Source organism: Spermophilus citellus (assembly GCF_964194105.1).
Source record: "Spermophilus citellus genome assembly, chromosome: X".
Lineage (NCBI taxonomy): Eukaryota > Metazoa > Chordata > Mammalia > Rodentia > Sciuridae > Spermophilus > Spermophilus citellus.
This window is the reverse complement of record NC_138190.1, coordinates 69,278,195-69,293,639: the sequence shown is the minus strand read 5'-3', so window position 1 is coordinate 69,293,639 and position 15,445 is coordinate 69,278,195.

Genomic DNA, 15,445 nt, shown 5'->3' with positions numbered 1-15,445 from the left:
GCACTCAACATACATAGTAGTCCTTTCTTATTTACAGGGGATGCATTCCAGTATTCCCAGTGGACGCCTGAAATCTCAGATAGTACCAAACCATATATATGCTATGTTTTCCTATATGCACATATACTTTAATTTATAAATTAGGCATAGTAAGAGAAACAATAAGAGAGGTAAATAGAGAGCCTACATCCTGGGAACAAATTTTTACCCCTCACACTTCAGATAGAGCCCTAATATCCAGAATATACAAAGAACTAAAAAAATTAAACAATAAGATAACAAATAACCCAATCAACAAATGGGCCAAGGACCTGAACAGACACTTCACAGAGGAGGACATACAATCAATCAACAAGTACATGAAAAAATGCTCATCATCTCTAGCAGTCAGAGAAATGCAAATCAAAACCACCCTAAGATACCATCTCACTCCAGTAAGATTGGCAGCCATTATGAAGTCAAACAACAATAAGTGTTGGCGAGGATGTGGGGAAAAGGGTACACTTGTACAATGCTGGTGGGACTGCAAATTGGTAAGGCCAATTTGGAAAGCAGTATGGAGATTCCTGGGAAAGCTGGGAATGGAACCACTACTTGACCCAGCTATCGCCCTTCTTGGACTATTTATTCCCTGAGGATCTTAAAAGAGCATACTATAGGGATACTGCCACATCAATGATCATAGTGGCACAATTCACAATAGCTAGACTGTGGAACCAACCTAGATGCCCTTCAATAGATGAATGGATTAAAAAATGTGGCATCTATACACAATGGAGTACTACACAGCAATAAAAAATGACAAAATCATAGAATTTGCAGGGAAATGGATGGCATTAGAGCAGATTATGCTAAGCGAAGCTAGTCAATCCTTAAAAAACAAATGCCAAATGTCTTCTTTGATATAAAGAGAGCAACTAAGAACAGAACAGGGAGGAAGAGCATGAGGAAAAGATTAACATTAAACAAAGATGAGTGGGGGGAGAGAAAGGGGGAGAGAAGGGAAAGCATATGGAAATGGTAGGAGACCCTCAATGTTACACAAAATTACATAGAAGAGGATGTGAGGGGAAAGGGGGGAAACAAGGGAGAGAATTGAACAACAGCAGATGAGGTAGAGAGAGATGATGGGAGGGGAGGGGAGGGGGGATAGTAGGGGATAGGAAAGGTAGCAGAATACAACAGTCACTAATATGCCATTATGTAAAAATGTGAATGTGTAACCGATGTGATTCTGCAATTTGCATTTGGGGTAAAAATGGGAGTTCATAACCCAATTGAGTCAAATGTATGAAAGATGATATATCATGAGCTTTGTAATGTTTTGAATAACCAATAAAAAATAAAAAAAATAAATTAGGCATAGTGAAAGATTAATGAAAATAATTACTAATAAAATGGAATTATTACAACAACATATTGAAATAAAAGTTAAGAATGGAATCTGTCTCTCTCAAAAGTTGTACTCTTTTTTTTTTTTTTTTCACTTAGAGCAAGTACTGCAGGGCTCCTCTGTGACATATGTGAATTGTCAGGAACACTACTCTTGTCCTTTGGGGCCATTATTAAGTAAAGGAAGAGCTACTTGAACACAAGCACTGCAATATCTCCACAGTCAGCCTGGTAACCAAAAAAGTGACTCAAGGATGGGTTGCCTGGGTAGCAGGGTAAGCTAGACAAACAGAGGTTTCCTCTTCTTGGTGAGATGGAGCAGACAGTGCAAAGATTTCCCACAGGAGTGCCAATTAATACTTGTGAATTATTTATTTCTGAAATTAACACTTAATGTTTTGGACCATGGTTGACATTGACCATGGGTGATGGAAACCTTTGAAAGTGACAAAGAGAAACCACTGTAACCAAAACTCACTAAGAGCTGTAGTGACTTACTATTGTGGAAAGGAAAGAAAGATGAATATAGCAGATACTAATAGGGTGAAAACAAAGGTCTTGATGAAGCTCTTACAACAGTGGTAGACTAGTCCAATGGGAGCCCTTGCTTCTTGGCCAACTTTAGAGGGCCCTACCCAAGTGTCCATCATCGGCATAAAGTTTGAGGAATTTTAAAAGCTGGCAAAGATGGTAAGGGGCAATCTCCCCATCCCAGCAGGCTGGAATTGCCTGGGGTTTCATTTTGGCAGATTAATCAAGATGAAGATGATGTAGGGGCCAAGGCCTGGCTGAGGATCTGAGGCCATACATACATGTATGAAGAACACCTACCTTATCCTCACCCACAAACAACAGCTATCCTATCTTTTATTGTAATCACTTCTTTATTCATGGAGTACTCCAAAATATTATGGTCAGCTTTTTACTCTTTTAGAACTTTGTATATATACGTGATTGCAGATCTGGTTCTGTGGTAGCTAGCAGCTATGTGATAGCTCTAAGAATATTTCCATATTTTTATCCCTGCAACCCGTGACAGTGATTGGTTAAACAGGGTTGTGTACTGAATTGTCTCTCCCCAGTCCTAAATTCATAGGTTGAAGTCCATTATAACACCAGTGTATTTGCAGATAGAGCCCCAAAGAAGATCATTAGGGTGAAATGATGTGATGAGTATGGAGCCTTAATCTAATAGCACTGGTGGCATTTCTAAGAAGAAAAGACACCAAGAATCTGTGCGCACAGAAAGGCCTTGTGGGGTACAGTGAAAATATGGACATGTGCAACACAGGAAGAGAGGAAGAGAGGCTTCCAAAGAAACCAAGCATGCTGGCACCTTGACCTTGAACGTACCATATCCAAAACCATGAGAAAACCAATGTCTGTTGTTTAGCCACTTGGACTGTGGTAGTCTCTTATGGCAGCCCAAGGAGACCAATGCACAGGGCAAAGGGGAATCAGGCAGAAGAGAGAACTGAGACTGATAATCAGATGACCTTAAAGTAGGGAGAGTATCCCGGGTTATTTGGCTCCGTGTAATTATAAGAATCCTTAAAATTGGAAGACGGAGTGAGAAGAAGAGCCTGAGTGTGGGAAGGACTCAGACCAACTCTTGTTGGCTCTGAAGACAAGCCAAAGAATACAGGAAGCCTCCTGAAAAAGGCAACTGAGTAGAACCAACCCTAAAGCTTCCCGAAGGAAGGCAGCCCATCACCTTTTGAACATAGAGCCCATATGAACAGAAGTTTAGTACCTGTGTCTCCTGACTCCGCTACCTAGATTCTCACAGGTTTGTTGCTATTGTCTGTTGCTCTCCTTGGTGGTCAAAGGTGTGACCTTTTCTCCTTGTTCAGCCAGTTACTTTGCACTCAATGCTAAGCACTGCCTATGAAATGCGAGTTTGAGGCCCAGAAGGATGTTTTCTTCATTCAGAAGGGCCTCACCCGTACTCTTAGCAGGCATCTCTGGGTATTAAAAACCAGAATTACTGTAATTCCATTTGCAAGCTTCGGATGATTTGGAGGTGGGCTTTAGTTTCTTCTGGAGCTGGTCTAGTTTGGATTTCCCCACCTCCTAGCTAGGGTGTAGCTCTTCAGGACTGCAAACCAAAACATGGTGTGTGTGTCCTGGCAACCTTCTTGGCAGGCCCTGGATTCCAATTTTTGCCCAAGCATTCCTCTAGAATAGGACAGCTCTGCTCATCTTCTCAAACTTTCAGCTGCCACTTTTGCAATTATCAGATACCCCAAGAACAAAACCATACCCACAGATTGGACTCGCCTTTTTGAGTATCCTCCCTCACTGGATCTCAAACCTATAACTTTCCCCTGCCTCAGTCACTTTCCAAAGATGTCGAGAAGGGTTTTTTTTTTTTAAATATGTTATTCAATCTCTTCCCAACATGCCCCCCCCCCCTGCCCCTCATTACTCACACGTGGAAACCCTAACCCTCAGTATTTAAGAATGTGACTCTATTTGCAGATAGGGTTTTTATACAAGTAATGAAGTTTAAATGAGGTTATTGGGATGGGGCTGGAATCAAGATGAGTGCTATCTATATAAGAGGAAATTTGGACACAGATATACACAGAAGACCACGTGAGGACACAATTTTAGAAGGCCATTTGTTAATATTATCTTTTTGGGGTTCCAGAGATTGAACTCAGGAGCACTTGACAGTGAGTGACATCCCTAACCCTATTTTGTATTTTATTTAGACAGGTCTCACTGAGGTTTTTAGCATTCCTTTTTGCTAAGGTTGGCTTTGAACTTGTGATCCTCCTGTCTCAGCCTCCCAGGCTGCTGGGATTGCAGGTGTGTACCATCACGCCCAGCAGTTACAATGATTTTTGACAAAAGATGCCAAGAACACACAAAGGGGAAAGTATAGTCTCTTCAATAAATGATGTGTAGAAGAATTAAATTGAACCTTTATTTCAGACTGTATACCGAATCAACCTCAAATGGATTAAAGACTTAAACATAAGACCTATATCTAGGGCTGGGGATATGGCTCAAGCGGTAGCGCGCTCGCCTGGCATGCTTGCGGCCCGGGTTCGATCCTCAGCACTACATACCAACAAAGATGTTGTGTCCGCTGAGAACTGAAAAATAAATATTAAAAATTCTCTCTCTCTCTCTCTCTCTCAAAAAAAAAAAGACCTATATCTATAAAACTACTAGAAGAGACACAAAGGAAAATCTCCATGGCATTGGTTAATGCTGTGAAATTTTTGATAGGACCCCAAAAGCATGGGCAACAAAAGCAGAAATGGACTGAGATCACATCAAACTAAAAAGCATTTGCACAACCAAAGAAACAAATAAGCAAAGTGAAAAGACAATTTATAGGAAAGAGGTACAATATTTATACCCTTCCATCTTATAAGGAGGTAATATCCACAATATATGAGGAACTCAAACAGCTCAATATAAAGGAAAAGACCAGATGAAAAAATGGGCAAAGGACTTGAATAGACATTTCTCAAAATAAAACATACAAATGGCTAAAAGGTGTATGAAAAATTGTTCAGTATCATTCATCACCATGGAAATGTAAATTAAAATTCAATGAGATATTCCCTTATACCTAGTAGCTGGCTCTTATGAAAAAGATGAAAGAGCTGGGTGCAGTGGCACATGCCTGTAATCCCAGCTGCTTAGGTGGCTGATGGAGGAGGATCACAGTTTTGACAGCAGCCCAGGTAACATCAACATATTGAGATCTTGTCTCAAAATACAATTTTACAAAAGAGCTGGGAATGTAGCTAAGTAGTCGCTTACCACGCACAAGGTCTTGGTTTCAATTACAAGTCCAAAAAAAAAGTTTATAAATGTTGGTAAGGACATGGAGAAAATGGAACCCTTGAAACTGTTGGTGGGAATTTACGTAATTAATACAACCATAATGGAATGCATTATGTATATTCCTTAAGAATTCATAACTAGAACTACTGCATGATTCAACAATCCCACTACTAGATGTAAATCAAAAGGAAATGAAATCACTATGTCAAAGGGATACCTGCACATCCCTGTTCATTACAGCACCACTCACAACAGTCAAGACATGGAATTAAGTTATGTGTCCATCAATGGATGAATGGACAAAGAAAACTGTATACATGTGCAGGATAGAATACTATTCAGTCTTCAATAGGGAATCCTTATCATTTGTGACAACATGTGAACCTGGAGGACATTATGTTAAGTCACAGAAGCCAGGAACAGGAAGGCAAATACTCATGATCTCATTTGTATGTGAAACTTGAATATTCAAACTCATGAAAGCAGAGGGCATAATAGTGGTACAGTGGTACTATTTAAAGTTAAAACTGTACCACTATTCAATATCATCTCAAGGAGAAATGGTCTCAGTGTGATAATTGCACCAAGGTGGTAGGAGATCATTCTGAGATACATGCTGACATATTCAAGGGTGATGCATCATAATGTTTTCAAGTGACTCAAATGATTCATTATAGGCACAAATGACAAACATAGGAACAGTAGTAGCATTTACTAGTAGTTCCAGCCACTTGTGTGGCTGAGGTAGGAGGCTTGCTGGAACTCAAGAGAAAGAGGTCAGCCATGGCAGTGCAGCAAGACCCCATCCCTTAAAAATATAAAATGAGACAAGGGTTGGTGGCAATTGTTTGTAATCCAGCAGCTTGGGAGGCCGAGGCAGGAGAATTGCACGTTCAAAACCATCCTCAGCTATTTAGCAAGGCCCTAAGCAACTTAGGAAGACCTTGTTTCAAAATTAAAAATAAAAAAGGACTGGGGCTGGGCATGGTAGTGCACACCTGTAATCCCAGCAGCTGGGGAGTCTGAGGCAGTGGGATCTCGAGTCCAAAGCCAGCCTCAGCAACTTAGGCCCTAAGCAATTCAGTGAGACCCTGCCTCTAAGTGAAATACAAACTAGGGCTGGGGATGTGGCTCCATTATGGAGTACCCCTGAGTTCAATCCCCAGTACTCCACTACCTAAATAAATAAATACATAAATAAATAAAAGGGCTGGGAATGTGCTCTTTGGTAAAGTACTTCTAGGTTCCATCACTGGTGAAACAAACAAACAAACAAAAATACTATAAAATGAAATGAGATAAAAATACTCAAAACCATAAAACAGGTGGGGTGATGAAACTAATGGGATGTAGTGTTAACAACTGGCGAGTCCAGATGAAGGATATATATGGGGCCTCCTCGCTCTTTGCTTGCAATTCCTCTGTAGGTCAGAAGCTTTAAAAAAAGAAAAGCTGGGACAGGAAATGGCAGGTGGGCGTTGGTACTGCACCTACGACGCCACCCCACAGTCTGAACTGGCTTGCCAAGAGCCAATATAACCAGAGATCCACGGCAGTGCTGTTGTTGAGGGCCTGGAGGGATGCCCCAGAAAGGGGCGTGCTGATTGGCTGGGGGAGGACCAATGAGAAGGCAGCCATGTGGGCACCCAAGGCACGGGAAGCCAGGCTGTGTTTGAGAGGATCTCCTGCCTTGTCTGTGGTGATGGAGTTCTGAAAGCACTAGCTGCTCTTGCTGTGACTCTGGTGACCATCTGTCACAATGGCAAAAGGTGCGACTTATGCAGTTGAAGGGGAGAAACAAAGAATATCCACACACTTCTACCCTAGTCAATGCTTTATTCACTCAAATTATTTAATACAATTTCACTCTATAGGTTCTTAATCAAGAAATGACAACCCTTAATGTTAGACATTGCAATAGACATAATCAATTCACAGCAAACAATTCTAGATTAATTCTAAGCCCTGCAAACACACTTAATCATGACAGGCCCATGACAGACATTCCCTCTGCATGCTAAGCTCAAGTGTCAGATCAAAAGTCTCAAGCCTTAGGCTTTAAGTCCAGCAGATGCACACTTACTCAGACTGAGGTGATCAGATCAGGAACTAAGGTAGGCTTCTCCTGGGGTGGAGCTGGTTGAGGAGAGAGTTGTAGGGAGAAGTCGTGGCTCTCACCATGGTCAAGATTTGACTGTAAGGTTTGAGGGAAGTGAGGAGGATGCAGAGGATCAGGCAAAGGATGAGAAGAGTTGGGGTGTCAGTCCAGGTCCTCATCAGGCTCTCCAGCATGAGGGCATCAGTGTGGACTGTCTGAATGTCTGTTCATTTGCTCTATCACTTATACTAAGTTTTGGGGCTTCTGACCACTCTTTCAATCCCTATCAGCTGCCACTGGGTTTCTCAGTGACATCATTTGCCTTGGGGTTAAAGCATCTGGTCTGGTGGTCCCCACCCTGATTTTCTTGCCTTTCTCCCTTATGGGGTGAGGTCAACATGCCAGAGTTTGTCAGGTGGGAAGAAGTGACTTGTTTGTGCCAGAGGGCCATACTGGAGGCTCCATAGGTGTGCCTGGTGAGACTGCAGGTTTCAAACTGGACTTTTAAAATGGAGTTGCTTAGGCTAAGACCTAAGGCCATCCTTATATTCTCTCTCCTCAAACCTTGATGCTGGGACTGGTGACATGAACTCCACTGATGAGGCTTCAGTTCAGGGAGACACTTTTGGACCAGACGGTGAGAAGCCCATAGGTGTTTGTCCTACAGGTCCTAGAGACACACGGGGCCAGGGACTGGGCCTGGGCCTTCAATGGGGCCACTGCATAGTGAGGAGGACAAGGGCATCCTCTCAGACACTGAGGGCTATGAGTTTGACTTGGAAGCCCAGTGGGAAGAGACAGAGGTGACAGGGGCGGTGTTTCATGGCTGAGAAGGCAGGCTTGGCTCCTGGGCTTACCAGAAGGGGGATGATCTGAACTATGTGCTCCACTTCCCTGTACAGCTCATGAATACCATCCAACAGCTGACTGGTTAGGATCACTGCAGCACCTAGAGATTCCTATCTGCAGAAAATTGGGTGGATGAACTGTCTGCCATTTGTGAGGACACAGGCAGGCTTCCATGGGAGAGGAGCGCTGGCCCCAAGCTGGGTGTTTGTGCAGCAGACTTCTGCTACCCTTCTGAGACACGCCAGTGGTCCAAAGAATGGCCAGACCTGGGGGAAGCCCAAGAGAGGCACAAAAAGTAGGATGATGGGATGATATAGCTGATGAGGACGAGCTGGCCCCAAAGGAGGAGACCAGGCCAGGCCCAGAAACTCTAGGGAACCAGGAGACCCAGGCAGATGTGCCAATGTCCATAACAAGGAGAATTTCCTTCACATGCCAGGTCCTCTGCTGACCTCTGATGTGCTCCACTTCCCTTATCTCAGCCATGGAAAGGCAAGCCAGTGATGATAATGGGCCAAAGAGAGATGCACTCTCACAGGCCCAAGTGGTTGTCCTCCTCCTCCTCCTCCTCCTCTCACACTGCCCTTCTCTTGCCCTAGCCCACACTTCCTGTTTCCTTCTGCTCCTTGCTGAGGGGTTGTCTTTGGGAGCCCATTGTCATTGAAATGTCCATTGGCAATCTCTGTAGTCAGGGCTGACATCAAAAAAATGTCTGGTAGGTGCCAGTCCCTGTTGGTCACACTTGGCGTACTTCCTGCCTCCTCACCAGTCAGCAGCTAGGATGGAAAGTGGAGCCTGAATGCTAACTTGGTCAGGCGACCCCTGACACATTGGGCTGCACACCTTGGGTATTTAGTCTCCTCCCTCCAGCTCTTCCCCCAGGGGCCTGACCATTCTCAATCCTCCCCACCCCCGCACTCTGCTTCTGCCTGATTCAGCTCTACCTCCTTGCCTGGAGCTGAGTGAGGGAGACCTTGCTAATGAGATGAACCTTGGAATCCCTCCTTTGTTCCCCACCTCATCTAGCTCCTGTGCACACAGGATCATACTCAACAGGCACACCCACTAGGCCAAGTCAGAAATTTCTGCATGTGCTTCCAGCACATAGGCCAAGGACACCTTGTCTGGGCATACGTTGTGGGGAATTCAGCATTGATGACCAGAAAACCAGAGTTCCCCAACCACTTGGAAGTTCCTAGCACATGGACTTGAGCCAGAAAGGCCTCACTCGCAGAGGCCCGGCCCCCTCTGGTGAGTTTTGTGGGTTAGATAGCATGGAGAAAGGCAGGATCTGTAATCCTCTGGCTCTGTCACATCTGTGGACCCAGCCTTGGTCCCAAGCTTTCTTGCCTGTCCAGACAGTGAGCATATAAATAATTGGGTGTGGGCAAGCATGGTGTCAGGCCACTTGGTCCCCTCTGTGGGTTTAATGATGTGGGGGTGATATGTAGCAGTGCCCCGAATACCAACTCCAAAAGTAGATTTTTGGAGGAACACAGTGTTGAGAGCCACAGCCAAAGGGGCCCCAGACAGCAGCCCCAGCAACATCTAGCTGATTGGCTCCTCTGCGGTGATGTTCATTGGGCTGTTTCCCTGCCCTTCAGACTGCCAGCTGATGATTGGCTCACAGCGGCCCCAGCAACATCTAGCTGATTGGCTCCTCCACGGAGCTGCTCATTGGGGGACTTCTTTGGCTCCGCCCACGCGACCCAGCCAATCAGCCTCTAGAACAGGAGGATTGTGGGAGGTGGTGAGGGTTGTGTGGGGGTGAGAGGCTTGTGGGAAGCCGGTGGTGGCAGTTGGGCTCTGAGGGGTTTTTCCTGAGGAGCTGTTTTGTTTGGCGTTTGTAGTTCTAAAAATAAAGTTTGTTTCTTTTGACAAGTGGCTCCTGAATTGTGCCCCCTCTCTGTTTAAACAACAAGCATGTGGCTTGGGGACCGTGCCTGCCTTAGGTTGTCCAATACTACATATGGTCCTTACCCGTCTTCGGATGAGCTGACCTCAGGGCGTCAGCCTCCTGTCTTAGGTTGGTACCATTGTAATTGGATCTTACCCATCATTGACTACTGGTCCAGTATACAGCCACACCTGTGGAGAGGTCTTTGTCATGACAAGCAGAGGGAGGAAGATACACCAAGCCAACTGATGGCTCTTGTTGGAAAAATTGTACCACCAATGACATCATCAGCAAAAATACCCCAACACTACCACAAGTCGCTGCACCAACAGATAGTTCACAATGCATAGTCTAGGCAAGTCTAGGCAAGTTCTGCAAGTTCTGCACATAGTCTAGGCAAGTTCTGCAAGCAGTTCAGTGATGGCTATTGCAGAAGCTGTAGATTAGTTTTATCTTTGTCTTCACCGGCACTGGGATGAAGATAGGAATTCTGGCAATAATGGCTAAAGAAAAAAATTATGTAACATTCCAGAAGGCACTAAAAGAAAACAATTTTCTTAACAATTTACATTGTCTTCACCGGCACTGGGATGAAGATAGGAATTCTGGCAATAATGGCTAAAGAAAAAATTGTGTAACATTCCAGAAGACACTAAAAGAAAACAATTTTCTTAACAATTTACATTATCTTGAAGAGAATTATTAAATATAATGAAAAGGAAAGGTGAAAGTAAACAAACAGATCTGTTAACCTTCTTTTTTGTTTACATATTAAAACAATTCTTAATAGTTATTTACCCAATTTAAATTAAACCATTTAAATCACGTGAATAAAAAAAAAATATTTGGATCCATTTTTTCATGAGCGCTCATCATATATGATATATGGACATACGTACATTCAAACATATAACACAAAACACAAGTGTGCACACATAATATAATACATACAGCACATAACATAATAGTAAAGGCCTTATAACTTTTTACAGGTGAAATCTCCATTGCAATGTTTAAAACTCTATAGTCAAAAAAAAAAAAATAGAACTGATCAGCAAAACATTAACCTAGGTCTGTATGAGCTCAAAAAACAAAATAGAACTTCATGATATGAGAAAGGGCAATAATAAAATAGATATTGAAAAAAGCATCCTGGTTCTGTCACAGATGTAAGGATAGCCAAATTGGAGTTTTGGTTATCAGCTGTTATGGATTTGAGCCAAATCATCTTCTTTTTGGTCTGTAGAAATCGCTTTAGTTAATCTCTCTGGAATCCAAATCAGCTGCTGTTCTCCCTGTGGAAATACACAAACAGGCCCCCGACTCCAGACAATCACTGGGTCAGGATTTTAGTTGATCTTTCCGGAATCCAAATCAGCTGCTGTTCTTCCTGTGGAAACACACAAACAGACCCCCGACTCCAGACAATTACTGGGTCAGGACCTTTCCATTGTCCTGTTAGAATATCTTTCCAAAGTACCTTGGGCTTATGTACATTTTTTGGACACATATGCCTTTCTGCAGCACTAAGTCCTGATGAATCCAAATTTAAAAAGTTTAGAGTAAAAAGGGTTATTTTAAGTTTATCTTTGGGGAATATATACCCCTTCCCAATTCCGTCTTTTTGCTTTAATAAGTACATTTTAATAGTTTGATGAGCTCTTTCAACTATGCCTTGTCCCTGTGGATTGTATGGGATTCCTGTTATATGAGTAATGCCAAATGATGAGCAAAATTGTTTAAAAGAGCTAGAAGTATAACCAGGGGCATTATCTGTTTTTAACTGTTTTGGAATGCCCACAGTGGCAAAATTTTGTAAGCAATGAGCTATAACATCTTTAGTTTTTTCTCCGGCATGAAGGGAGCCCATCAAAAATCCAGAAGAAGTATCAACTGTAACATGCAAATATTTTAATTTTCCAAATTCTGGCAAATGTGTGACGTCCATCTGCCAAATATGGTTAGGTATCAATCCTCTAGGATTGACTCCAAGATTAACTTGTGGTAAAAAGGTCACACAATTTTGACATTGTTTTATTATTTGTCTAGCTTGTTCCTTAGTTATTTTAAAACGCTTTTGTAAAGTATTAGCATTGACATGGAACCTTTTATGAAAATTTATAGCTTCTTCTAGTGTAGAGAAAATATGTATGTCATGTGTAGTTTTATCTGCTAAATCATTGCCCAAACTAAGGGCTCCAGGCAATCCTGTATGTGCCCTGATATGTCCTATAAAAAATGGATCTTTTCTGTCCCAGATTAAACTTTGTATAGTGGAAAACAAAGAGAAAACAGTAGAAGAAGGGGAAATCCTACCAGCATCTTCAAGGGATACTATAGCATTAACTATATACTGACTATCAGAAAATAAATTAAATACAGAATCTTTAAACATCACAAAAGCTTGTAATACTGCATTAAGCTCTACCTTTTGAGCTGATTGTTTGGGTACTAAAAATGTAAAAGTTTGATCAGGTGTAACTATTGCTGCTGTACCATTATTTGACCCATCAGTGAATATATTTGGAGCATTCATGATAGGTGTTTTTCTTGTCATTTTTGGAAAAATTACAGGATGCAATGACCAAAAAGACAATAAAGGATTAGATGGTAAGTGGTTATCAAATGAAACATTAGATTTGCACATGATTATTGCCCAAGTATTTAACTCATTAGCTAATTTATCAATTTGATTCATAGTATATGGAGTAATAATTTTATTGGGAGAAATTCCAAATACTCCCTTTGCTGTTTTTATTCCTTTGAGTATTAATTGTCCTACAGACTCAGGATACCTAGTAAGAATAGTGTTAGGAGAATAAGATAAATGTATCCATAATAATGGACCTTCTTGCCAAAATACTCCTGTAGGAATATTTTTTGTTGGTAGTACAATAAATAATAAAGGCAAACTTATATCAATTCTATCCAAATGCATATTTTCCATATATGTTTCAATGATTTTTAATGCCTTTCTTGCTTCAGGCGTTAACATTCGGGGTGAATTTGGATCTGATGGACCTTTTAAGATATCAAATAAAGGTCCTAATTCTCCTGTTGGAATACCTAGATAAGGCCTTATCCAATTTATGTCTCCTAATAACTTTTGAAAGTCATTAAGTGATTTGAGTTGATCTACTCGTATTTGAATTTTTGGTGGACGGACCATGGTTGAGGATAATAGAACTCCTAAATAATCAATTGGAAAATTTAATTGTACTTTATCTATTGCTATCTCTAGATTATAATTTCTTAATAAATTTGTAAGTGTGGCATAACATTCTAGCAATGTGTTTTTAGCTTTGTGTGCTAATAATACATCATCCATATAGTGAAATATTTGTAGTTCAGGATTTTGATTTCTAAGTGGCTGGATTACTTTGTTAACATAAATTTGACACATAGTTGGGCTGTTAGCCATCCCTTGAGGGAGTACTTTCCATTCATATCTCTGATCAGGACCTTCATGATTTAGTGCAGGGATAGTAAATGCAAAACGTGGACTATCCTCAGGATGAATTGGAATTGAAAAAAAAACAATCTTTAATATCTATAACTAAAACATACCAAGTTTTTGGCAAAGCAGACAATTGAGGAATCCCCGATTGAGCAGGTCCCATAATGACCATTTCATTATTAATGGCTCTTAAGTCTTGCAATAATCTCCATTTACCAGATTTCTTTTTGATGACAAAAATGGGAGTATTATGGGGAGATACGGAAGGTTGTATATGTCCTTCTGCTAATTGTTGTTTGACCAGATCATGGGCTACTTGTATCTTTTCTTTAGTCAAGGGCCACTGAGGAACCCATACTGGTCTTTCTGATTTCCATGTAATTTTTATTGTCTCAGTGGCCCTTTGTGAAAATCCAACCCATGTCTGTCTGTTCCTTGATCTAATTGTATTGGTGCTGCTATACCTTGTTCTTGTTTTTCTAATCTTTTTCCTTTCCTAAAACCTTGTCTAGCCATAATAGTGGGTGCATTTTGATTGATGTTATTTGTTAATGTCAAACCTAATTGATCTAAGACATCTCGTCCCCATAAATTTACGGGAAGATGATCCAATACATATGGCTGTATAGTTCCTTCACATCCTTTAGGATCCTTCCAATCTAATACCATTGCGCTTCTATCGGGATTAGTCGCCACTCCTAGGCCTCGAAGCGTTTGAGTGGCTTGTTGTAATGGCCAATGGTTTGGCCATTCTTGACGAGAGATGATGCTAAGGTCTGCACCTGTATCCAGTAGCCCATTAAATTCATGTCCTTGAATATTTAGTTTTAGCATGGGGCGAGAATCTAAATTTAAAGAAAGCATAGCCCAATCTACACCTGTGGAGCCTAATCCCTTGGAACCTCTTTCTACAGCATGACTGGAAAATTTATCATGTAGGCTTGGTATTATTAGTAACTGTGCTATTCTATCTCCTGGTGAAATTGTTGATATACCCTTTGGAGAACTGGCTATAATTTTTATTTCACCTTCATAATCGGGATCAATTACCCCAGGACTTATCAAAAGTCCTTTTAGAGTAGAAGAGCTGCGTCCCAATAATAAGCCTACTGTTCCTTTGGGAAGAGGTCCTTTTACCCCTGTGGGAATGATTTGAACTCCCATCTCTGGAGTTAGTACTGATCTGGCGGAGGCGCAGATGTCCAACCCTGCGCTCCCTCTGGTTTGTCTGATGAGGGATCTGATGGACAATGTGTCCTGGTCACTACCCTGATGGGGTTGCTGGGTTCCTCCAGTGCTCCGTATATTTGTGGTTTGGGGCCCTGGAGCATTGGGGCCCCCTGTCCATTTTTTGGCAGCGGAGCCCGATGCCTTTGTCCACGATATTGTGGATAAACACCTTGTCCTTGTTCGTTTTTTAATGGAGTACCCTCTATGGTGGTTTGAGAACGGTATTCATTAGCCCAATGTAATGGAGTACCCTCTATGGTGGTTTGAGAACGGCATTCATTAGCCCAATGTCTCCCTCTACGGCATCGTGGGCAAATACCCGGTATTCTACTCCTTTGATACCTAGTTTTGTTAAACTCTCCTCCTATGGGGCAATTCCTTTTAAAATGTCCTGTTTGTTGACAATTGTAACATGTTCTTGGCCTGGTATATAAAGCCTGTTTTACTGCAGCTGACACAATTTGCCCTTGTTCATTAATGTCTCTGGCATCTAAAGCCTGTTTTACTGCAGCTGCCATGACTTGCTCTTGTTCATTAATGTCTCTACATAATTTAATATATGTGTTTAAATCTTCCTGTTTCCATGGTCTAATGATATCTCTGCACCAACGATTCGCTTGGTCATAAGCCAGTTGTTTTATTAATGGCATTGCTTGTTCTGTATTCCCAAAAATTCTGGTAGCTGTTTGAATAAGCCTATCTACAAATTCAGCGT